This window comes from Pongo abelii, chromosome 9 (assembly GCF_028885655.2).
Source record: "Pongo abelii isolate AG06213 chromosome 9, NHGRI_mPonAbe1-v2.0_pri, whole genome shotgun sequence".
Lineage (NCBI taxonomy): Eukaryota > Metazoa > Chordata > Mammalia > Primates > Hominidae > Pongo > Pongo abelii.
This window is the reverse complement of record NC_071994.2, coordinates 68,765,157-68,791,279: the sequence shown is the minus strand read 5'-3', so window position 1 is coordinate 68,791,279 and position 26,123 is coordinate 68,765,157. Positions and strand designations below refer to the sequence as shown.

Below are 26,123 nucleotides of genomic sequence, written 5' to 3'. Positions count from 1 at the left end.
GGTCAGTTGGCTATAAGTGTTTGACTTTATTTCTGGGTTCTCCATTCTGTTTCATTGGTCTACATGCCTATTTTTATACCAGTGCCATGCTGCTTTGGTAACTATAGCCTTGTAGTATAAATTGAAGTCAGGTAATGTGATGCCTCTAGATTTGTTCTTTTTGCTTAGTCTTGCTTTGGCTATGGAAGCTCTTTCTTGGTTCTGTATGAATTTTGGTATTGTTTTTCTAGTTCTGTGAAGAATTACAATAGTATTTTAATGGGAATTGCACTGAATCTGTAGATTGCTTTTGGCAGTATGGTCATTTTCACAATATTGATTCTACCCATCCATGAAGTTGGGATGTGTTTTCATTTGTTTTTGTTATCTATGATTTCTTTCAGCAGTGTTTTGTAGTTCTCCCTGTAAAGATCTTTCACCTCCTTGGTTAAGTATATTCCTAATTATTTTATTATTTTTTGCAGCTATTTTAAAAGGGACTGAGTTCTTGATTTCTTAGCTTCATCATTGTTGGTGTATAGCAGTCCTACTGATTTGTGTACATTGATTTTGTATCCTGAGACTTTACTGGATTTACTTATCAGATCTAGGAGGTTTTTGGTAGGGTTTTCTAGGTATATGATCACATCATTGATGAACAGTGACAGTTTGACTTTCTCTTTTCCAATCTGGGTGCCCTTTATTTATTTCTCTTGTCTAATTGCTGTGGCTAGGATTTCCAGTACTATGTTAAACAGAAGTGGTGAAAGTAGGCATCCTTGTCTTGTTCCAGTTCTCGAAGGAAATGCTTTCAACTTTTCCTCCATTCAATATGATGTTGGCTGTGGTTTTGTCATAGTTGGCTTTTATTACTTTGAGGTATGTCCCTTCTATGCCAATCTTGTTGAGGGTTTTTATCATAAACAGATGCTGGATTTTATCAAATGCCTTTGCTGTGTCTATTCAGATGACCATATGATTTTTGTTTTTAATTCTGTTTATGTGATATATCACATTTATTGACTTGTATTAAACCATCCCTGTATCCCTACTATGAAACCCACTTGATCTGATGTATTATCTTTTTGGTATGCTGTTTGATTCGGTTAGCTAGTATTTTGTTGAAGATTTTTGCATCTATCAAAACAGTAATATTTTAAAGTATTGCCCTTAATATGTCATAACTCTAAGATATAAAAAAGGAAATTCTACAAAATGATCAAAGAAAGCTACTTATAACGGATTAAATGTGCAAATGATTCCTTCTGCGCCAACTATTATTACAAATAAAACTCCAGATCAAAGGGTAAATCTTCTTTAAGTAGATAATGCTCATAGATAAAACAGACTAATGAATTTTACAGTAGTTTTCTGTTGGGTCAATAATCTATAGATTAATTCTCCTTTATTTCTAGTGACTAAGTTTTCCTTGCTACTTATGCTTTTCTCTATAACTGACAAAAATTTACATAATGATATACAATTACTTTTTTTCATAGTTTGTATTTATTGGGCACCTAATTTATATAAGATCTCGTTCTTGGTCTTGTGGAAATAGAGGGTAGATATACAAAAAAATATCGACCAGAGTCTCTAATAAATACAATCTAACATAAAATGTGACACAGATAAATGAAGTATACAAAGTGCTACTGGCTCAAAGAAGGGAGAGATGATCTCCAGCAAGGTAAAAAATGAAGAGTCCATAAAGGGATTCAACTTAAAATTGGCAGGAAGCTGGAAGGAAAAGCATTCCTGTAACAGTTATTATGGTCCTAAGGCAAGAGTGTTTGTGGAGGCAGGAGGTAAAAATGTTCAGAATTTTATTGTAAGCTCATTTCTTATGAGCTTCTTAAGCTTATATTTTTTATTTTTAAGTCTAATACATAAAATACTAAAAGCCTAGCTCTTCACCTTACCGTACTGTCCTTCTTAGGTTCTCGCCTGTACTGTGCTAAGACTTCTTCTTGCACAAGCTTGTTTCCCGTCTCATAGAGTCAGCATGACTTTGCTAGGGGAGTGACAAACTACTTTCACTCTGATCAAATTTGACCTTGGCCTTCCTCAGGTACACAATTATCTAGTTCCCTGCTCTTCTTTCTTCCTATTGTGCCTTATAATATATTGTGTCCCATTATATTTAGCATATTTAGCGCCCCTAGGTTTAGCACTGAGTTGCTTTTCACATTAGATTTCTCAAGGACTTACTATTGTAGCCCAAATAGAGAAAAAATTAAACAAATTATGAAATTCCTATTTATATATTCCTTCATTCTATAAATGACAATTGATTCTTCGGTTATAAGCATCATTCTTATGAATAATGATGCATATAAGTTGCTAATGTATACCATCACTTTTTTTGCCACTTACTCAAAACTATTTACTAAAGCAAGCAAGGAGTCCTGTGCCATCATGGAGAGCATGTGGAGCTAACCACCCTACAGCTTGCTTCTGCTCATCAAGGAAATCAAGAACCTGCTGGTTTTGTCCCTGCCCACCTAACATCTTACTTCCTTTTCATCATCACAATACTGCTAATTCCACCTAATAGGATCCCTTATGCTTGTGTGTAGCCCGTTCCTACCACCTTGCTTTCAAATGCTGACCCATACCTCAAGAAGCTCTCCCTCTCTCTATGTTTCATTTGCAGTGTAAATAAGGTACTATTCATGAATACTGACTTTGTCTATAGTGCTACTGATATTACTGTATCAACCAAAAACAGAACTATAAGTCTGATTGTAAAAATTACAGTCCATATAGAATCATGCTATCCACCTCTACACTGCTCGTAGATCCAAACCATCCCCTCACAATCCTTGCAACTTTTTCATCCCCCTGAAATTGAGGCTGCTTTTTTAAATCAAAAGTACTCAAGACTTTGAAACATTACTTCAATCATGGTAACTTTTTTTTTAATTTTTTGGGGTATATAGTAGATGTATATATTTATGGGATACATGAGATATTTTGATGCAGGCATGCAATGCGTAATAACCACATCAGGATAAATGGGGTATCCATCACCTCAAACATTTATCCTTTGTGTTATAAACAATTCAATTATACTCTTTTAGTTATTTTTAAATGTACAATTACATTATTATTGACTACTGTCACCCTGTAGTGCTATCAAATACTGGTTCTTATTCATTCTATTTTTTGTACCAATTAACCACCCCCACTTCCCCACCCCACCCCACACCACTACGCTTTCCAGCTCTGGTAACCATCCTTCTACCCTCTATCTCCATGAGTTTACTTGTCTTAATATTTTAGCTCCCAGAAATAAGTGAGAACATACAAAGTTTGTCTTTCTGTGCCTGGCTTATTTCACTTAACATAATGATTTCAGGTTCTAACTATGTTCTTGCGAATGACAGGATCTCATTCTTCTATATGTCTGAATAGTACCCCATTATATATATGTGTCACATTTTCTTTATCCATTCATGTGTTGACGGACACTTAGTTTGCTTCCAAATTTATGGTAACTTTTATTTTTTGATAAATGACTATAATCATTATTAAGACTTTTCTACAATTTTTCTATTTCATTTGAACACAATAACAGATTAAACCTTTGTGGGTTAGCCTGGAAACTTAGCCATCATGAATAAAACTACTCTATGGGGGAAAAAATCTGAGTTGTAAAAAATTAAACTAAAACTAATTTATAGCTATTTGGAGATGGGTAATTACCTATAAAGAGATAATGGCCTCATGAAGTAGAGGCAAAAATAAAAAAAGTATGGAATACCTTTTTTTTTTTTTACCCATTTTACAATTTATTAGCATAAAGTAGCTTAAGGAATTTTCTTATTTCTTTTTTTTAATTATACTTTAAGTTTTAGGGTTCATGTGCACCATGTGCAGGTTAGTTACATATGTATACATGTGCCATGCTGGTGTGCTGCACCCATTAACTCGCCATTTAGCATTAGGTATATCTCCTAATGCTATCCCTCCCCCCTCCCCCCACCCCACAACAGTCCCCAGAGTGTGATGTTCCCCTTCCTGTGTCCATGTGTTCTCATTGTTCAATTCCCATCTATAAGTGAGAACATGCGGTGTTTGGTTTTTTGTCCTTGCGATAGTTTACTGAGAATGATGATTTCCAATTTCATCCATGTCCCTACAAAGGACATGAACTCATCATTAATTGACAAATGGAATATCTTTTGAAATACCAAATTCAATTAAGAAAGTTGGCTGGGGCCAGGCGTGGTGGCTCACGCCTGTAATCCTAGCACTTTGGGAGGCCAAGGCGGGCAGATCACAAGGCCAGGAGATCGAGAACATCCTGGCTAACACGGTGAAACCCCGTCTCTACTAAAAATACAAAAAAAAAATTAGCCGGGCATGGTGGCTGGTGCCTGTATTCCCAGCTACTCGGGAGGCTGAGGCAGGAGAATGACGTGAACCCAGGAGGTGGAGCTTGCAGTGAGCGGAGATTGCGCCACTGCACTCCAGCCTGGGCGTCAGAGCGAGACACCACCTCAAAAAAAAAAAAAAAGAAAGAAAGAAAGTTGGCTAGGCGGGGTGGCTCACGCCTGTAATCCCAGCACTTTGGGAGGCCAAGGCTGCAGGATCACGAGGTCAGGAGTTCAAGACCAGCCTGACCAACATGGTGAAACTCCATCTTTACTAAAAATACAAAAATTAGCCAGGTGCAGTGGCAGGCACCTGTAATCCCAGCTACTCAGGAGGCCGAGGCAGAAGAATAGCTTGAACCTGGGGGGTGGACGTTGCAGTGAGCTGAGATCGCACCACTGCACTCCAGCCTGGGCAACAGAGTGAGACTCCATCTTAAAAAAAAAAAGAAAGTTACAAACTTGGGTTTTTTTGTGGTGGTAGGGGAGTAGAGGGAAGTATAACTAAAATGCACATCAGATTGTGATAGATGCTATAACTGTACAATATGCTATGCTAAAAGCAATTAACTCGGCCTAGGGGTATTAAAAAAATTCCACAAAGAAAGTGACATTTGGATGGTGCACTAGGGTAATTCAGACCAACCAGTCTGTTGAGGACAACTAAAAAAACTAGACCAAAAAAAAGATCTGTTTGAAGGCATCAAGGAGCTACCGTAAGAGGAAAGAATCACCAGGCCAGGACAGGGAGCAGAGTGTTTGCCAATTCCTGAGGAAACAACAGATAGACTGTGTGAGATGTTACTGATAGCCTCCAGGGATCATGCAGATAAGAAATGGAGTCTAAAATCCACCAAGGTTGAGTACCTCAGGAGCCTTATTACATTGAGGTAGAACTCTGAAGGACTTCCAACTTACAGCAATAGGCATCAAATCATCTCATTCTTTAAAATTGAGTTGACATGATCCTGGACTGGTTATACCCACAGGCACTAGCAGGAACAAACATAATCCTTCTCTGAACGTTGATGACACCATCCTGAACCTCAGATTATCTCTGCAAACAATTTTTCAAATATAATGTCTGGCAAACAATTTAATTTTTTTAAAACAGGCACATGACTAGACAAGCAAACATGAATAAAACCAGGAATATAAACTCACCAATTGAGGCTCCAAACATTAAAGTTATCAGATAGAAACTCTAACTATCAAAGAAATACAGACAAGAAAATTATAATAAATAAGAAAACATAAAAAATGAACAAAAGGACATTAAAGACCTGAAAAATGCAATTGCAAAAATTAGAAACTCAAAGGATGGTCATAACAGCAGACTAAACTAAGCTGAACCAGAAGAGAAGTCAGAAAAATGAACAATTAAAATCCATCCTGGTTAAATCAAGGAGAAAATACAAAATATTGAAAAGAATACAAGAGACATATGGAATAAACAAAATTGACAAACTCTTAGCTATACTAAGAAAAAAAGAGAATACTCAAAATCAGAAATGAAAGAGATATTACAGCTGATGCTACAGAAGTAAAAAGAATCATAAGAGACTACTATGAACAATTATATGCCAACAAACTGGATAACCTAGAAGAAACAGAAAAATTCTTAGAAACATAGAACCTACCAAGATAAATTCAAGAAACAGAAAGTCTAAACAGATCTATAACTAGTATGGCAATTGAATCACTAATCAAAAACCTCCCAACAATGAAAAGCCCAGGATTATAGGCTTCACTGGTGAATTCCAAATTCATTTTATAAGAGCTGCATTAGCCTGATACCAAAGCCAGATAAAGATACCACGAAAAAGGAAAACTACATGACAAAATCTCTGATGAATATAGATGTAAAAATTCTCAATAAAACACTAGCAAACTGAATTCAACAGCACATTAAAAGGATCACAAACCATGACCAAGTTAAGACTTATCTCTGGGATGCAAGGATAGTTCAACATATGAAAACCAATCAATGTGATACACCATACTAACAGAATTGAAAATAAAAGCACATGTTTGTCTCAATAGATGCAGAAGAGCATTTGGATAAAATTCAACACTTTTTCATGATAAAACAAAAAAACTCTCAACAAACTAGGAATACAAGAAAACAATTCCAACATAATAAAGACCATATATGAAAAGCCCATAGTTAACATCACACTCAATGGTGTAAAACTGAAAGCTTTATAAGATCTGGGACAAGAAAGACATCCTATGTTCATGGATTGGAATAATTAATATTGTTAAAATGCCCACACTGCCCAAAGCAATCTACAGATTAAATGCAATCCTTACCAATATCCCAACAGCATTTTTTACAAAAAGAAAGCAATCCAAAAATTCACATGCAACCACAAAAGACCACAGATTGCTAAAGCAATCTTAAGAAAGAACAAAGCCAGAAGCATCACACGTCCTGATTTGGAAATATATTACAAAGCTACAGTAATCAAGAGTATAATACTGCCATAAAGATAAACATATTGACTAATGGAACAGAATAGAGATTGCAGAAATAAACCCATGCATATATAGTCAACTGACCTTCAACAAAGATGCTAAGAATACACAATGGAGAAAGAACAGTCTTTTCAACAAATGGCACTGGGAAAACTGGATATCCACATATAAAAGAATGAAATTGGGGGCAGGTTCCAAGATGGCCAAATAGGCACAGCTCCAGTCTGCAGCTCCCAGAGTCAAGGGACGGATTCACAGCCAAATTCTACCAGAGGTACAAAGAGGAGCTGGTACCATTCCTTCTGAAACTACTCCAATCAATAGAAAAAGAGGGAACCCTCCCTAACTCATTTTATGAGGCCAGCATCATCATGATACCAAAGCCTGGCAGAGACACAACAAACAAAGAGAATTTTAGACCAATATCCCTGATGAACATCGATGCTAAAATCCTCAATAAAATACTGGCAAACCGAATCCAGCAGCACATCAAACAGCTTATCCACCATGATCAAGTCAGCTTCATCCCTGGGACGCAAGGCTGGTTCAACATATGTAAATCAATAAATGTAATCCATCATATAAACAGAACCAAAGACAAAAACCACATGATTATCTCAATAGATGCAGAAAAGGCCTTTGACAAAATTCAACACCCTTCATGCTAAAGACTCTCAATAAACTAGGTATTGATGGGACATATCTCAAAATAATAAGAGCTATTTATGACAAACCCACAGCCAATATCATACTGAATGGGCAAAAACTGGAAGCATTCCCTTTGAAAACTGGCAAAAGACAGGGATGCCCTCTCTCACCACTCCTATTTAACATAGTGTTGGAAGTTCTGGCCAGGGCAATCAGGCAAGAGAAAGAAATGAAGGGTATTCAATTAGGAAAAGAGGAAGTCAAATTGTCCCTGTTTGCAGATGACATGATTGTATATTTAGAAAACTCCATCGTCTCGGCCCAAAATCTCCTTAAGCTGATATGCAACTTCGGCAAAGTCTCAGGATACAAAATCAACGGACAAAAATCACAAGGATTCCTATATACCAATAACAGACAAACAGCCAAATCATGAGTGAACTCACGTTCACAATTGCTTCAAAGAGAATAAAAAACCTAGGAATCCAACTTACAAGGGATGTGAAGGACCTCTTCAAGGAGAACTACAAACCACTGCTCAACAAAATAAAAGAGATCACAAACAAATGGAAGAACATTCCATGCTCATGGATAGGAAGAATCAATATTGTGAAAATGGCCATACTGCACAAGGTAATTTATAACAATAATAAATGAAATGATTTCTAATGATAATGAATGAAATTAGATCTTTATCTAAATTTATAATTTATAAGGTAATTTATAATTTATTATATTTATAAATAAAAATTATTTATAATTTATTCAATGCCATCTCCATCAAGCTACCAATGACTTTCTTCACAGAATTGGAAAAAACTACTTTAAAGTTCATATGGAACCAAAAAAGAGCCCACATTGCCAAGACAATCCTAAGCAAAAAGAACAAAGCTGGAGCCATCATGCTACCTGACTTCAAACTATACTACAAGGCTACAGTAACCAAAACAGCATGGTACTGGTACCAAAACAGACATATAGACCAATGGAACAGAGCACAGCCCTCGGAAATAATACCACACATCTACAACCATCTGATCTTTGACAAACCTTACACAAACAAGAAATGGGGAAAGGATTCCCTATTTAATAAATGGTGCTGGGAAAACTGGTTAGCCATATGTAGAAAGCTGAAACTGGATCCCTTCCTTACACCTTATACAAAAATTAATTAAAGATGGATTAAAGACTTAAATATTAGACCTAAAACCGTAAAAACCCTAGAAGAAAACCTAGCCAATACCATTGAGGATATAGGCGTGGGCAAAGCTTCATGACTAAAACACCAAAAGCAATGGCAACAAAAGCCAAAATTGACAAATGGGATCTAATTAAACTAAAGAGCTTCTGCACAGCAAAAGAAACTACCCTCAGAGTGAACAGGCAACTTACAGAATGGGAGAAAATTTTTACAATCTATCCATCTGACAAAGGGCTAATATCCAGAATCTACAAAGAACTTAAACAAATTTACAAGAAAAAAAATCAAACAACCCCATCAAAAAGTGGGTGAAGGACATGAACAGACACTTCTCAAAAGAAGACATTTATGCAGCCAACAGACACATGAAAAAATGCTCATCACCACTGGCCATCAGAGAAATGCAAACCAAAACCACAATGAGATACCATCTCATGCCAGTTAGAATGGTGATCATTAAAAAGTCAGGAAACAACAGATACTGGAGAGGATGTGGAGAAAAAGAAACGCTTTTACACTGGTGGTGGGACTGTACACTAGTTCAACCATTGTGGAAGACAGTGTGGTGATTCCTCAAGGATCTAGAACTAGGAATACCATTTGACCCAGCCATCCCATTAGTGGGCATATACCCAAAGGATTATAAATCATGCTACTATAAAGACACATGCACACATATGTTTACTGCGGCACTATTCACAATAGCAAAGACTTGGAACCAAGCCAAATGTCCATCAATGATTGACTGGATTAAGAAAATGTGGCACATACACACCATGGAATATTACACAGCCATAAAAAAGGATGAGTTCATGTCCTTTGCAGGGACATGGATGAAGCTAGAAACCATCACTCTGAGCAAACTATCACAAGGACAGAAAACCAAACACCACATGTTCTCCCTTATAGGTGGAAACTGAACAATGAGAACACTTGGACACAGGGTGGGGAACATCACACACTGGGGCCAAAAAAAAAAAAGAATGAAATTGGATCTTTATCTAACACCACACACAAAAACTCAAAATATTTAAACTCAAGAAATGAAAGTGTAACACTCCTGGAAGAAAACCTGGAGGAAAATCTTTTGATATTGTCCTTGGCCATGATTTACTGGATATGACACCAAAAGCACAGGCAATAAAAGCAAAAATAGAAAAGCAAGATAACATCAAACTAAAAATCTTCTGCACCACAATGAAAGCAGTCAGCAAAACAAAAAAGGCAATCTATAAAACGGGAAAAAATATTTGCAAACCATATATTTGATAAAATATTAACATCTAAATTATATAAGGAACTCTTAACAAGTCAGTAGAAAAAATAAAATAATCTGATTTTTAAATGGGCAAAGGAATTAAATAGGCTTTTATCAAAAGAAGACATACAAATAGCCTACAATATATGAAAATGTGCTCAACATCACTAATTATCCAGGAAATGCAAATCAAAACCACAATGAAATATCTTAACACAATGTTTAAGGTTAGAAGTGGTTTGGGTTTTTATTCAGAAGTTTGATAATGTTTTTGTGACCAGAAATATGCCATAAGACCATAAATATGCCATACTTCACTCTTATTTAAATCAATTCACCTATTTTGGTAAAATTGGTTTTGTTTTACTGCATTCACTTAAAGTCAAAGTTTCCAAGAACCTATCAATGACATTAAGTAAGGACTTACTATACTTAAAAATTTGCCAATATGGTAGATCTCACGTTAAATATTTGCATCACAAAAATAATAATAATAGTAATAATAAAAAGGCCAAGAGGAAACTTTTTGAGGGGATAGATATGTTTATAGCATACACTGCAGTGATGGTTTCACAGCTGTACACTTATCTCCAAATTTATTAAGGTGTACATATTAAATATGTACAGCTGTCTGTATGTCAATTATACCTAAATAAACTGGTTTTTTAATGTGAAAGAAAGAATAAATCTAACAAAAAGATAAGAACTTTAAGCAGAAAACTGTAAAGCGTTTTGAATAATATAAAAGAATATGTAAACAAATGGAAGGATATACTATGTTCATAGATTGAAAGATTCAGTATTTTTTAAATGAAGCTCCCCCTAAGCTGATCTAGGGATTCTGTAAGATCCCAGTCAAAACTCCAATAGGTGTGTATATGCATATGTGTTGAACAAGCTAATTACAAAATGTACATGGTAATGCAAACTGTCAAGGATAGCCAAAGACCATCTTAAAGAAGAAAAAGTGGGAGGACTTTCTCGATCAGCTATCAGCAGCACTTACTTAGCTGTATTAGCACATATAGTATTGGTTTAAGAACAGCCAAATAGATGAAATATATAGAACAGTGACACAGAAACAGACTCATGTATATAGTCACTTGATTTAAAACAAAGATGACATTGCAAATCAGTGAAAAAATTACGGCCTTTTGAATAAATGGTGGTGAGAAAATTACATATTCATATGAAAGGAAACCCGAATTCTATTCTACACCATACATTAATATTAATTTCAGGTGGATTATAAATCTAAACCTGAAAGGCAAAACAATAAAGCTTCCAAAAGAAAACACTACAAGATGCTTTATGACCCTGGGGTACAAAAAGATTTCTTAAATAAAATGCAAAGACGATAAAGCCTTAAGAATTTCTGTTCATCAAAGATACCTTTAAGATAGTGAAAGGAAAAGCCAAAATGGGAAATGACATTTGCAACACACCTCATAAAGAGCTTATATTTAGAATGTATAAAAACTTCCTACAAATTAATTTCAAAAGATAGGCAACATAATAGAAAACTGGAAGAAATAAAAAACTGCAAGGGGCCCTTCACAAAAGAGGATACCCAAATGCCAATAAACATAATAAAAAGTGCTAATCTCATTAGCAATCAGGGAAAAGCATGTTAAAATCACCATAGGATACCACTACACACCCACTCGCACAACTAAAGTTATAAAGGCTAGCAAAAGCAAATGTTGGCAAAGAAGCAGAAAAAAGAACTAGCATACACTACTAGTTAAGAAAGTTATTTAGGCCAGGCATGGTGGCTCACGCCTGTAATCCCGGTACTTTGGGAGGCTGAGGGAGAAAGTTCATGAAGTCAAGAGATTGAGACCATTCTGGCCAACGTGGTAAAACCCCGTCTCTAAAAATACAAAAATTAGCTGGTCATGGTGTCAAGCCTGTAGTCCCAGCTACTCGGGAGGCTGAGGCAGGAGAATCGCTTGAACCCGGGAGGCAGAGGTTGCAATGAGCCGAGATTGCACCACTGTACTCCAGCCTGGGCAACAGAGGGAAACTCGATCTCAAAAAAAAAAAAAAAAAAAAGAAAGAAAGTTATTTGGTACAACTGCTTTGGAAGACTATTTAGCATTATCTATTATCTATTAAAGTTGAACATATGCATATCTTATAACTCAAAAATTTCTCTCTTAAGTATGTTCCCAACTTAAAAGTGTGCAGATGTGCTCCAAAATACATGTACTTGAATGTTCAGAGCAGTATAATTCATAGCAATAAAAACCTGGAGACACCCCAAATGTCCATCAACAGCTGGATGAATAGGATGGTATATTCATTCAATGGTTTATTATTCTGCATGTTTGAAAATAACTAGTTATCAAAAACATCAAATACCTAGGTATAAATCTAATGCAAGATGTGTAAGATATATACACTAAAAACACACACACAAAAAAGAAAATAACTAGTCATATTTGACATCATTGATGAATATTACAAATGATACTGAGCAAAAAAAAACCCAGACAAAAATATATATACTGTAGGATTCTGTTTATATGTTTAAAAAAAAAAAGGTAAAACTAGAGACACATACTTAGATGGAAAAAAGAAAACACGTAATTATTGTAAAAGTAAAGACAGAGATTTCCTCTTTTTTTTTTTTTTTGAGATTGAGTCTCACTCTTGTTGCCCAGGCTGGCGTGCAATGACACAATCTCGGCTCACTGCAAACTCCGCCTCCCAGGTTCATGCAATTCTCCTGCCTCAGCCTGGGATTACAGGTGCCCGCCACAATGACCAGCTAATACATATATATATATATATATATATATATATATATACACACACACACACATATATATGTATATATATACACACACACACATATATATATAGTATTTTTCATAGGAACGGACGGGGTTTCACCATGTTGGCCAGGCTGGTCTAGAAGTCCTGACCTCAAATGATCTGCCCACCTTGACCTCCCAAAGTGCTGGGCTTACAGGCATGAGCAATTGTGCCCAGCGAAATTTTAAGAGATAGAGGGAAAGAAAGCTATACAAACCGGCTGGGCCCTGAGGCAGGGCTTCTGGGATGTTGACAATGTTCTAGTATTGATCTGAGTGATGGGTTACATGAGTGTTCACTTTGTGATAAATCACCAACCTGTACATTTTTGCTTTGTACATTTTTCTGTTTGCTGCTATGTTTCACAAGAAGTGAGTTTTGTTTTTTTTTAACAGTGTCCCAAGGTATTTCCCCAGGAAGAAAAGAGGGTTGGGGTGGAAGACATGAGTAGGCATAGTTCACAAGTATGCTGCTCCCATGGCAAGAACTTGGAATTAAACAAAATACTGTGCTTTTCTGAGGGTTTATTTATAGAAAACAATACATAGTAAACAGATGGTGGCTCTTAGACCAGAGCAAGATAACCAGAAAAATTATTATGTCTAAGAAGTTTCAATAGACATGAGGCATAGAGAAGAAACAGTAAAATCACAGAAGCAACCACAATAGCAATGACTATATGAGTATTTTCCAGAAGAAACAGCCCATTTACCAAGAGATTTCCACTACTACATTTCCTCTGACAAGGTAATCCCTATGGTGCTATCATAGAAATAGATGCAAAAGGCAACTATAGGTTACCTAATTAAATATTCGAATTATATAAATTATCCCCATTCTTATTTCATATTCCACACACAACCTTCTGGTTGTAATATGTTTTTTCATGAAGTTTACCTACAGGGAGAGAATCTACTAGTCAGGTCCATGTAAGTATAATGTGCATTGGGTAGTGTTATACATGGATTTCTCACGAGATTTGTCAGTATTGAGAAAGAAAAGTGGCTCAGAGCAGTCTGAGGAATGCGAGGTATGCAAAAGGTATCAAGCCCAGAGAGTCAGGAGCATGAGACTTCCCTCAGGCTCCCTGTACCCATGCCTGCAAGTAATTGTTTAAAGGCATTTTGTTTTTTCTTTCCTTTCCTATAGTTTCCAGACTAGCTGATGAAGTATCTAAAAAGTTACCATAAGTTGTACAATTATCCTTCACCATTATCCTCATATTCCTGGAATTTGTGATACAAAAAACAATGTATAGCCAAACAACAACTTATGTTATTTTAATGAACCAATGTAAGTGATTGGTAAACAGTTTAGGAACTGCCCCCTAACTTCTTGTTTTCCCACTGGTAACTGCTGCTAATCCGAGCATATATTCAGGGCAACTTGAATCTATAGCTCTTGGGCTTCAGTTTTCAACCATGGCCCAAATATATTAATTTTGCCTCAGTTTCTTCCCTTAGGTCAATTATATCTATCAGTAATCTTGAACCCAAATAGTCTGGGATAAAGACAAGATAATATTTATATTCCTTTAAGACTAAAGACCAAAACCTGGAACATTAGTCAATTCACGACAGTTATGAAAAAGACCTCTTGGCCTTCTGTGGCCATATCCCTTTGTATCACGTGACATGCTTTTCACCTCAAAGCTTTTACGGTGAATTCTGTGGTATGGCTGGAGTATACAGTGCCAGTAGGTGAGTCCAAAAAAGGCACATGGAAGACAAACCGAAATGTTTGCATACGAGCCTATTTGTTTATTTAAGGAAATAATATGTGGCAGGTAGTGTACTAAGAACTTGCTGTAAATTATAACATTTAATCTTTACTACATCACTATGTGAGTATTATTAGTGTTATCATTATCCCTATTTTTTATAATAGTATCATTATCCATTTTTCAGATGAGGAAACTAAGTCAGTATGGCTATATGGCTTGCCCAAGGTCACATACGTAGTAAACAACAAAACTAGGGTTTGAATCCCAACAGTCTGATTCCGTCTTGTTCTTAACCATTAAACTGTTTTCTCTGCTACAGTCTAAAACTATTTAGTATAAGAGGCCATCTATTCATCAATAATATTTACAGTGTAGAGAGAAAGATTCTAGGAACATGGCAGCCTGAAAACATAATTGCTGATGCTTCTCCTAACTCCAAACAAACTAACTCTTCTAGTTCCTGGGCCAGAAGGCAGGTAGGGCCTAGAGAGTGTGAGTAGAACCTCTGCTCTTATGGGGTCACAGAGAAAGCTAGTGTAAGACAAATTTTTCTCTGCTAAGTCAAAGGATATACTGAGGTCTAGTGGCAAAGAGCCATAGGACAAGAATCAGAATTCAAGGTTCCTAGGAAAAGCCTGGTCTTGACAGATTTATGGGCCCCTGTGGTAGACATAATAATGCCTCCCTCCCCCTAAGATATCCAAAAAGCTCATCCTCTGAACCTGGGAATATGTTTCCTTACACGGCAAAAAGCTGTTGTTGATGTGATTATCTGGTGGGCCCTAAGTAATCACAAGGATCCCTATAAGGAGGGAAAAAAAGGGCAAAGGTAATAGTAGGAGATGTTACAACAGGAGTCTCAGAGTGATACAGTATGAGAAAGACTCGTTAAAGATGAAAAAAAGGGACCATAAGCCATGGATCGCAGGTGGCTTCTAGAAGCTGAGAAAGGCAAGGCAATGGATTTTCTTCTAAAGTCCCAAGGAAGAACACAGGTATGCTGACACCTTCATTTTGGCCCAGTGAAACTGATTTCAGACTTCTGACCTCCAAAACAATAAGATAATACATTCATATTGTTTTAAGCCACCAAGTTTGTGGTAATGAGTTACATGAGCAAGAGAAAACTAGTATATTCCCCCAAAAAACAGACAGAGCTGGACGTTTTTAAATGAAAATGCTGGTCTTCCTGGCCCAGATGAGCTGGTGCGAGAGGGGGCGGAAAAGGTGTAGGAAGTCCTGCCTGCTCCTTAGGATGGAAGAGAGGCTTTGCATCTACAAAGATGAGAATGTGGAGAGCATCACACAGTATCCTGAAATCGAATAAGAATGTGTAGTATCGGTGCAAAATAAGGAATAAAAACCTAATAATAGTCTGAGGCAAAAATTACCACACTGGTTTTTTTCACACTTAGGTATTAAGGAAGGAGGTATTAAGTATTAAGGTCAGACATGGGGAGACAGCAGACAAAAGAGCATTTAAAGGTCTCTGGTGGGGAAACAGGAAGTAAAAGCACTCTAAAGTAAAAGGAAATTTACTGGTAAGGGAAGAAGAGAGGGTCCTGGTGGGGGAAATAGTTGAAATTTTATTTTCTTGTACCAGTGGAGAAGTGTGTATTTATTACACATGTTGGAAAAATAGGGGGAAAAATCTACCATCACCACCACCACCAAGAATAAAAAAGAAAAACTTAATTATTTGGAAATTTAGAAACACTTTCAAAATGCTGTGATAAAAAATATAAAAACTGAAATTACAAACAGAAGACAAGGAAGACGAAAATGTTTCATAGCAAACTTAATAGGACGCCATGAAAGCCAAACTTAAAGGAAATCTTATAGCCTCAAGCTTCAAAAGCATTTCTTTTTTATTTTTATTTTTATTTTTTGAGACAGAGTCTTGCTCTGTCGCCCAGGCTGGAGGGCAGTGGCGCAATCTCAGCTCACTGCAACCTCTGCCTCCCAGGTTCAAGTGATTCTCGTGCCTCAGCCTCTCTGAATTGCTGGGACCACAGGCGCCCACCACCAAGCCCGGCTAATTTTTCTATTTTTAGTAGAGACAGGGTTTTGCCATGTTGGCCAGGCTGGTCTCGAGCTCCTGACCTCAGATGATCCGCCCGCCTCAGCCTCCCAAAGTGTTAGGATTACAGGCGCGAGCCACCACACCCAGCCTCAAAAGCATTTCTTATGAGGCAAGAAAGATGAAAAAGAAAATTAGTGCTCACTTTTAGCAACTAGGAAAGGAACAATTACATACATAGAAAGTAGGAAGAAAAAAATGAATAAAGGTAAAGCTTCAATTAATAAAACTTAAAACATCTCAAATTGTAAAATGAAGAAATCTAAAAACTGATCTTTGAAATGATTAATAAAATAAATACCCCCACAACTTTGCTTAAAGGAAATTGAGAGAAAAATATATAAATGATTAGGAGTATTAAAAAAATCATAAGTACAGGTAAGAAAGATACTAAGGCAATTATAAGACAATAGTACTTGCAATTTTGTGTGCTATTTGCAAATGCTGCATAACAAACTACCCCAAAACTTAGTGGTTTAAAATAATTATTTTATTATGCTCACAGATGCTTTAGGTCAAGAATTCAGAAAGGGCTCAGCTAGGCTGGGTTTGTCATGTGATTACGTTGAGATGACAGCTGGGTTGGAGCTTTGTGAAAGTTCAAATTACACTGTTTATCCCAGATGCCAACTGGCTGTCAACAGATGCTGCCGGATGGCAGGAGCTGAGCTGGGAGCTTAGCTTGGCCTATCAATGGGGATCCTTACATATGGGTTCTCCAGCATGGAAGACCCAGACTTCTTACATGGCAGTTGAGTTCCCCAGAGTGAGCCTCCCAGAGAACTGGGAAAAAGCTGCATAGCCTTTTCTGAACCAGCCCTGGAAGTCAGCATCACTTCTGCCATCTTCCAGTGGTTGAAGCAGTCATAAGCCTGCCTAGACCCAAGGAAAGTAGGCATAAACTCACATCTTGATAGGAATGTCAAAAATTTTGCAGAAATGTTTTAAAACCACCACAGCAACAAATATGAAGCCTAGAGGAAATAATTTTCTAGCAAAACGTAAATTGCCAATCATGACCCAAGAAGTAGAAAACTTGGATAGATCAAATGCCACAGAAGAGACAAGAAAAGTGACTAAAGATCAGCCATTAAATAAATGCATCAGGTAGTTTCACAGCTGGGATGTATGAAACTTTTAAAGAAGAGAAGTGTAATATTATTTAAACCAGGGACTTTCCAATTTTAGTGAGCCTCAGAATAACCTCACCAGCTAATAAACACACATTCCTGGGCCCCATCCCAGACTGATTCTGTAAGTTTGGAGTACAGAACAGGGATCTACATTTGTAACATGCACACATGTGATGTTACCACCACTTATTCACACAATTCACTTTGAGTAGCACTGATGTAAACCAAGAGTTAGCAAACTACGGCCCAGTGGCCAAATCTGGCCTGTCACTTGCTTTTATAAATAAAGTTTTATTGGAATATAGCCAGGTTTATTCATTCACTTATTGTCTATCTCTGCTTTTGCACTACAATGGCAGAGTTGAGTAGGTATGACAGAGACCATATGGCCCACAAAACCTAAAATACTTGCCATCTGGCCCTTTGCCCAAAAAGTTTACCATGCCCTGCCTAAACTCTACCTTATTCTACCTCATTTATACCTCATTATATTTTCCCTTTTCCAAACTTAAGCAGGCTTTTTGGATATTCTGCTGACATATTCACTCCATTGGTTAAGGTGCAAAACTAATATGACAAATAGTTTTCATGGCACAGGCTATCTGCACTAAGCAACAACCAAATCACTATGTTGAAGAGGATGTGAGACTGCCCAAGCTCAGCAGGAAACAATGTTGCAATTGATTAGAGATGTCTTCTACACATATTGAAAGGGTAACTTGCAGCATGCATGCTGTGTATTTGCTAACCCTGATTATAAAATATATAAGGTTTAAGATTATTTTCAAAATCTGTTGGATAACTGCAACAAAATATGAATGTAATGCACCCATTTTTAACTGCACCATTAACAACATATCAGATTTTGCTCCAAAGGCTATGGAAGTTATTGTAATAATATGCAAATGTTTCACACTCATAAAAAAGTAGAAAAATAAAACCATTTTGTGATTTTTATCAGAGTATAATACAGACCAATTCTGTCATGTTTGTACACAAGACTTCTGAGATTGATGTCTGCCCTTGAAAGAATACGAATAATGTTTCAAATGCTATAAACCAACATTTTATCAGTTGAAAATGTCCTTATTGTCAGAACATCTTTCAAAGATGCTAACTCTAAACTTTGAGGTAATTTTTGCACATTAACACCCTTTTCCCATGATGTTAGTTCCAAAATAGTGGCCCAGAATATATCAACAGCAGAAATTATATTTCAAGATTTGCATATTTACATTATTACTTGAAAGAAAAAAAAGTCTGTTGTTCTAGGCGAAAGAAAAATGGCACAAGAAAATATGTGTACATGTTTGTTGCCTTAGGCAGAAGAAAAACTGCAGGTGAAAACTTCCAGTGTGGGTAAGCAACAGTTAAATACCAAAAGCCAGTAGAGCCAGAAGTGAGCAGCAGAGCTGCCACAGAGAGCACTGAAGGTGGCACCAGAGAACTAACCCCAGAGGAAGGTCCTAGAAGAAAGAGGTGAAGATCAGCCAGGCATGTCCAGACATGGAGTTTTTCTCACCACTATAGTTCCACACGAACAAAGCCTGGCAGACAGAAAAAACACCATTAATATTTAAGAAAGGAAAGATAAAGCATGAAAAGTAAAAGGAAGGGAAGGCAGAAGTTCACAATAAAAAGCCAGTCTTCCAAAACATTCCTACAGAGTTGTGGCTCCATTCTAATTACCAGATGGTGGTGTACAGAGCAATTAGGAAAGATGACTGGTAGTAAATAAAACTTTTCCACCAAAAATGAAGATAACTGAGGAATCAGCCTCCAGTTGCTAAAGGACTGACGTGCCAAGAACTGGAGCAGTTCTGCAAAGGATACAATGGCCCCTAGCATATCAGAAGCAAGTGTTTGTCTGTCCCAGTTCTATGTGCACTGAACCCAAATATAAAGACAATTATACATCCAGGAAAAATAAAGACCCCCAAGAATTCTAACCTGATATGTAAAATAAAGTTTTATTTATTACATGGTTTTGTTTGTGGTTTTATTTATTACACGATTTCTCTGGTAACCCTGTATTAATAATACATAGCAAAAGGAAAGAAGGGCAGAATATCTGCGGTACAGTTGATAATATTTGTCCAGGCATGCTGGGTGAAATGTATCAACAAAGCAAGGTAATTTCAAATTTTATCTAGCATGGAAGCATTCAGAACTAAAGAGTCCATGTTTATGCCCTCAAATTGTATATGTGCCAGAGCCAGTGGCTCACACCTGTAATTCCAGCACTTTGGGAGGCTGAGGAGGGCAGATCACCTGAGGTCAGGAGTTCAAGACCAGCCTGGCCAACATGGCGAAAACCTGTCTCCACTAAAAGTACAAAAATTAGCCGGGCGTGGTGGCAGGCGCCTGTAATCCCAGCTACTCAGGAGGCTGAGGCAGGAGAATCGCTTGAACCCGGGAAGCAGAGTTTGCAGTGAGCCAAGATCGCACCACTGCACTCCAGCCTAGGCGACAAGAGGAAGACTGCATCTCAAAAAAAAAAAAAAATTGTTTATACGTTCATTTTTCTGAGGAAAGATTCCAGTACATTCATCAGAGTCCCAAAACAGTCCACAGCCTAACCCACTCTACTCCCCAAAAATAGGAAGAACCACACTGCAATGTTTTACAAACTATAAGTCATTTTGGTGGGCACACATTTTTAAATTAAATAGAATAGAAAGTATAAGAGTATAACATTGATCATAAGGGTATTATTTCTTCAAACTTGTTCCAGCAGCTATATATGTTTCTCTCTCTCTCTCTCTCTGTGTGTATGTGTGTGTGTGTGTGTGTGTGTGTGTGTGTGTGTTTGTGTGTGTGTGTGTGTGTGTCAAGGTAAATTTTTTCATACTGAGGTCTGGGTCAATAAATTTGGAACTCATTGTTCTAAGGCATAAAAAATGGCTAGATTCAACTTTGTAACATATTAAATCATCATCCATTGAAAACAAATCTGTGGTTCCAGTGGGCATTATACTGTTTTGAGTGGCATAAGACACACCAAAATGAAATTGTTATAATTAGAGAACTGCAATCTATAATACTCATAAATGAAAGTGTATCTCTATAAAGTCCTATTGATCTTAAGGAGATCAAAGGCTGCCATTGAAAGGACTACACACTGTCTCTGGGAAAATGTTAAATTCTAAGTAAAATGTTTAGGAATAAAAAGAGTTAAAATATACTCCTGGGATGATAACGTCCTCTAAGCACCTCAGAAAGACGTCAGAGAAGGGGAGAGAGAGTAAGGAAAGTCATCCCTAAGCCTGGTACACAGATGAGTCTTAGGAAAAAATATTTCCTTTATACAAAATAGATGAGAGAACATGGATATTCTGCCATGACTGCTTGGGTATGAACGTGTCACCACAGTGTCTGGTACTGTCTTCCGATTTTTTCTAAGCCTCAGTATGAGAAGCATTAATGGTCCATATACTGAGTTACTGGGCTTATTTCTAAAATGTTACTAATGCACTTTACAGGTTTAAGTTCTCCCAATCAACGCAAAAATTTCAAAAGTATTACTGGGTTCTACACAGCCAGACCATTACCTCTCCCCAAACTATTCATTCAACAGGGGACTAATATCCAGAATATACAAGGAACTCAAACAACTCAACAGGAAAAAAGACAATCCCACTAAAAGGTGTGCAAAGGACATGAATAAACATTTCTCAAAAGAAGAGCTACAAATGGCCAACACATGTGAAAAAAATGCTCAATATCACTAATCATCACAGAAATGCAAATCAAAACCACAATGAGATATCATCTTACCCCAATCAGAAAGGCTATTATTAAAATAAAAAATAATAGATGTTGGCAAGGATGTAGAGAAAAGGGAACTCTTATAAACTGTTGGTGGGAATGTAAACTAGTACAGCCACTATGGGAAGCAGTATGAAGATTTCTCAAAAACCAAAACTAAAAAAGAATTACTATCAATGCAGTAATCCCACGACTCAGTATCTACCCAAAGGAAAAGAAACCAATATATCAAAGGGATACTTGCACTCACATGTTTATTGCAGCATTATTCACAATAGTAATGATATGGAATCAACCTAAGTGTCCCCTCAACAGATGAATGGATAAAGAAAATGTGGTATATATACACTGGAATACTGGAATGGAATACTCTTTGGCCATAAAAAAGAATAAAGTCAGATCATTTTGCAGCAATATGGACATAACTGGAAGTCATTATCTTAAGTGAATTAAGCCAGGCAGAAAAAGGCAAATATCGCATGTTCTCACTTACATGTGGGGGCTAAAAATTTGATCACATGGAGGTATAGAGTGACAGGTAGAGAACAGAGACTGGAAAGGGTGAACGTGCGGAGGAGGGAGGATGAAGAGAACTGAATTAAAGGGTACAATTATACAGTTAGATAGAAGAAATAAATTCAATGTTTGATAGCAGAGTAGGGTAATTATAGTTAACAAAAATGTATTGTACTCAGGTGATGGACACCTTCAATACCCTGACTTGATTACTGTACACATTATATACATGCAACAAAATTTCACAGGTATCTCATAAATTTGTACAAATTTTGTAAAAGAACATGAATTTCCAAAGTGAAAGAGCCCAGAGACTTCAGAGCAAAATTAATTTTTTTAAAAGATCCACCTCAATAGTCATTGTAAAATTTCAGAACACCAAGAATAAAGAGAAGATTGGTCAAGGAACTTCACAATGGAAGGAACAGGCTGATACCACCTAATCACTATTAGCCTCACTTAAAAGTAGGACAACCAGAAACTATTATGTGCTCATGATGTAATACAATAGGAAATACAAAGCACCAGCTATGAAGTTTTATTGTTTAACAATTGAACTAGAATTTAGTCAAGTCTGAACCTAAATGCTAGTAAGTTTTTTATTCAATTGTTATATTTTTCACTACTAAAATTTCATTTGGTTCTTCTTCATATCTTCTATTTCTATGCTGAAATGTTCCCTTTTTTTCTTTTCTTTTTTTTTTTTTTTTTGTTTATTCGTTGTTTGTTTGTTTGTTTGAAGAGACAAGGTCTCACTCTGTTGCCCAGGCTGGAGTACAATGGCATGACGATCATAGCTCACTGCAACCTTGAGCTCCTGGGCTCAAGCAATCCTGTCTCAGCCTTCCAAGTAGCTAGGACTATAGGCATGCACTGCCACAACCAGCTAATTAAAAAAAAAAAAAAGATTTTTTTTTTTTTTTTTTTTTTTTTGAGACAGAGTCTGACTCTGTCACCCAGGCTGGAGTGCAGTGGCTCCATCTCGGGTCACTGCAACCTCTGCCTCCTGGGTTCAAGGGATTCTCCGCATCAGCCTCCCGAGTAGCTGGAATTACAGGCACCCGCCACCACACCTGGCCAACTTTTGTATTTTTAGTAGAGATAGGGTTTCACCATGTTGGCCAGGCTGGTCTCGAACTCCTGACCTCAGGTGATCCGCCCACCTCAGCCTCCCAAAGTGCTAGGATTACAGGCATGAGCCACCACGCCTGGCAGGGTCTTGCTATGTTGCCTAGGCTGGTCTGAAACCCCTGGCCTCAAGTGATCCTCCCACCTCAGCCTCCCAATGTACCGGGATTACAGGCATAAGCCACCATGCCTGGCCCCCACTTTTTAAAATTTTGTTTCAAGTGTGTTCATAATTGCTCACTGAAGCATTTTTTACCATGGCTGCTTTAAAGTTCTTGTCATATAATTCCAACACTTGTGTCATCTCAATATTGGTGTCTGTTATTGACTTTTCTCAATCAAGTTGAGATTTCCCTGGTTTTTGGTATGATAAGTGATTTTCTGTAGTACACATTATTGTTTAGAATAACATGAGATTAAAATGGACATGTGCCAAGCGCAGTGACTCACGCCTATAATCCCAGCACTTTGGGAGGCCGAGGCAGGCGGATCAAGACCAGGAGTTCAAGACCAGCCTGGCCAATATGGGAGGCTGAACCAGGGAGGTGGAGGTTGCAGTGGGCTGAGATCATGCCACTGCACTCCAGCCTGGGTAACAGAGTGAGACACTGTTTCAAAAATAAAAAAAATTTAAAAAATAATAAAAAATAAATAAAATGGATAAGTAACTAATGAATCAGAAGTTTTCTTGAGTAAAAAAAAATTTAGGAGCCAGGCATGGTGGCTTATGTCTGTAATCTTAGCACTTTGGGAGGCCGAGGCAGGAAGATTGCTTGAGCCGAGGCATTCAAGGCCAGACTGGGCAACATGGTGAAACCTCGTCTCTACCAAAAATACAAGAAATTAGTTGGGCATGGTGGTGTGCACCTATAGTCCAAGCTTTCAGGAGGCTGAGCTAGGAGGATGGTTTGAGCCGTGGAAGGCAGAGGTTGCAGTGAGCCAAGAATGTGCTATTGCACTCTAGCCTCAGTGGCAGAGCCAGACAGTATCCAAAAAAAAAAGAGTAACAATAACAAAAGCTAATACTTAAATAGCATGATGTGTCAGGCACTATAATGAGTATTTTATACATATTAACTCATTTAATACTTACAACAAACCTATGAAGTAGGCACCATAATTATCTGAATTTTACAAATGAGGAAACTGAGGTTAAGTAATTTGCCTGCAGTCACACAACTAGTAAATGGTAAAGCTAGAATATGAATCCAAACCATCTGCCTCCAAAGTCCATGCTGTTGAAATCACTATGCCATCATGCCCCAGTAATGTATTACTGTAGCTTTATTTGTGTAAACATGTCATTGTTTTCCTATACAGGGAAATTTTAGGGTGAACCTTGTCATTTTAGTCATCATCATAGGTATTATAAAAGATTACTTTGTTGCCACTAACTAAAGAAAAAAGCCAGTAGCAGGCATATTTTTAGAAAAACAAAAGGCTCAAGAAGATAGGCAATTTTACGTGAATTTGGCAGAGCGACCTAACCTAACAAGATGTGTTCTTTTCTACACGAGTGTCTAGTGCTCAATGAATGCTTGTTGAATGAAAGAACACACACACATATGCAAGTCTCTAAAGAATGAAAGATAAACAGGATGTCAGCTACTTTTTTAAAATGTCAAAAAGGGAAAGAATATGGAGCTATGATATCCTAACAGGAGGACTTCCTAAAAGTCAAGGGTCCGGAACTCGCTTGGCCAATGAACCACTGCTATCTGGCCAATTAACCTTTCTGACAACAGAAGGATGTCTAAAAACTAAGAGAAATGTTTCAAATATTACTGATAATATAAACTGGGTTTTGTAAATTTAAGATTTGTCCAGAATCTCTTTGTCCCTTGATATGTAACCTATCCAAGAAGTATCAGCTCTAGCCAGAAGGATTTTACTATTATACAACCTGTAAAGTTTACAGAAAAGGTATTCTGAGGGAGAAAAAAAAAATAATGGCTTTCTGAAAAAACGAAATTGTAGATAACTTTGTTAAAAAACAAAAATTTAAAACGAAGTAAAAATTAAGCTTCTCACCTAGCCCATTATCATAGAGACTTACATTGCTATCAAGCCCGTTTCTCTAGGGGCTTAAAGGCAATCTCTGACACTGTGTTGCATCTCAAAATGTTCCCTCAGTGAGGTGATGAATCTCTCTTGCCCTGGTCTGATGAGGCCATGAGTGATCATTTAAGAATCAGTGTATCAGTGAACAAGATAAGGGAGCAAGCCAGCTGGCCAATATGAAGATGAAATACTTGACCTAGAGATACCACCAAAGTCTCAGCAAAAACAGGCTATGTCCTACAAACAGGTAGGAATCTGTTCACTTTTGATCTGAAACAACGGAGCACCCCTAAAATATCAACACCAATAAATAAGAGTAAACAACCCAATAGTTTTGGACTGCAGCAGGATAGCAAAAGATTTGAAGAATCTACCTGAAATTGCTTCTTCATCATAAAGTATGCCCCTTAGCAACTGATGCAATAATTACTTGGCATTAAGATAGACATATGATTTATTTGGCATTTAACTATCATGAATATACATAAAGGAACTCAGTTAGGTTACATTACATCCTTAATAGCTAACTCATAACTTAACTGTAGTACACAAATAGGAGCTAATGTAAATGCTAAGCTTCTATAGATAAATAAATAATATTTGATGTATCATCCTTCAGTGAGCCACAAACTGAAAGAAAGATTATATGATCAATTTAGGCCTGAAATCCTTAGCACACTGTTGGTGGGAATGTAGACTGGTACAGCCATTATGGAAAACAGTATGGAGGTTCCTGAAAAAATTAAAAATAGAATTATCATACAACCCAACAATCCCTCTTCTGGGTTTATATCCAAAAGAGAAGACCTTTTGCTCACCTCATAAATATATACGCACTCCCATGTTGATTACCACATTATTCACAATAGCCAAGGTATGAAAACAACCTAAATGTCTGTCAGCGAATGACTGGATAAAGAAACTGTTGGCCAGGTGTGGTAGCTCATGCCTGGA

At 37.1% G+C, this 26,123-nt stretch overlaps 1 protein-coding gene across 20 annotated transcripts in view; it reads right to left on the bottom strand.

Annotated features, from left to right (window-relative positions):
* Positions 1-26,123, bottom strand: part of STK33 (serine/threonine kinase 33) — a 224,258-nt gene that overhangs the window by 142,220 nt on the left and 55,915 nt on the right. For 4 of the 20 annotated variants that reach the window (XM_054524736.2, XM_054524726.2, XM_054524732.1 and 1 more), the window contains exon 2: positions 19,149-19,243. The exons of the other annotated variants lie outside the window; for them this stretch is intronic. The gene's annotated coding sequence lies outside the window, so the exon portion shown is untranslated. The remainder of the gene's footprint in view (positions 1-19,148; positions 19,244-26,123) is intronic. 20 annotated transcript variants of the gene reach the window in all.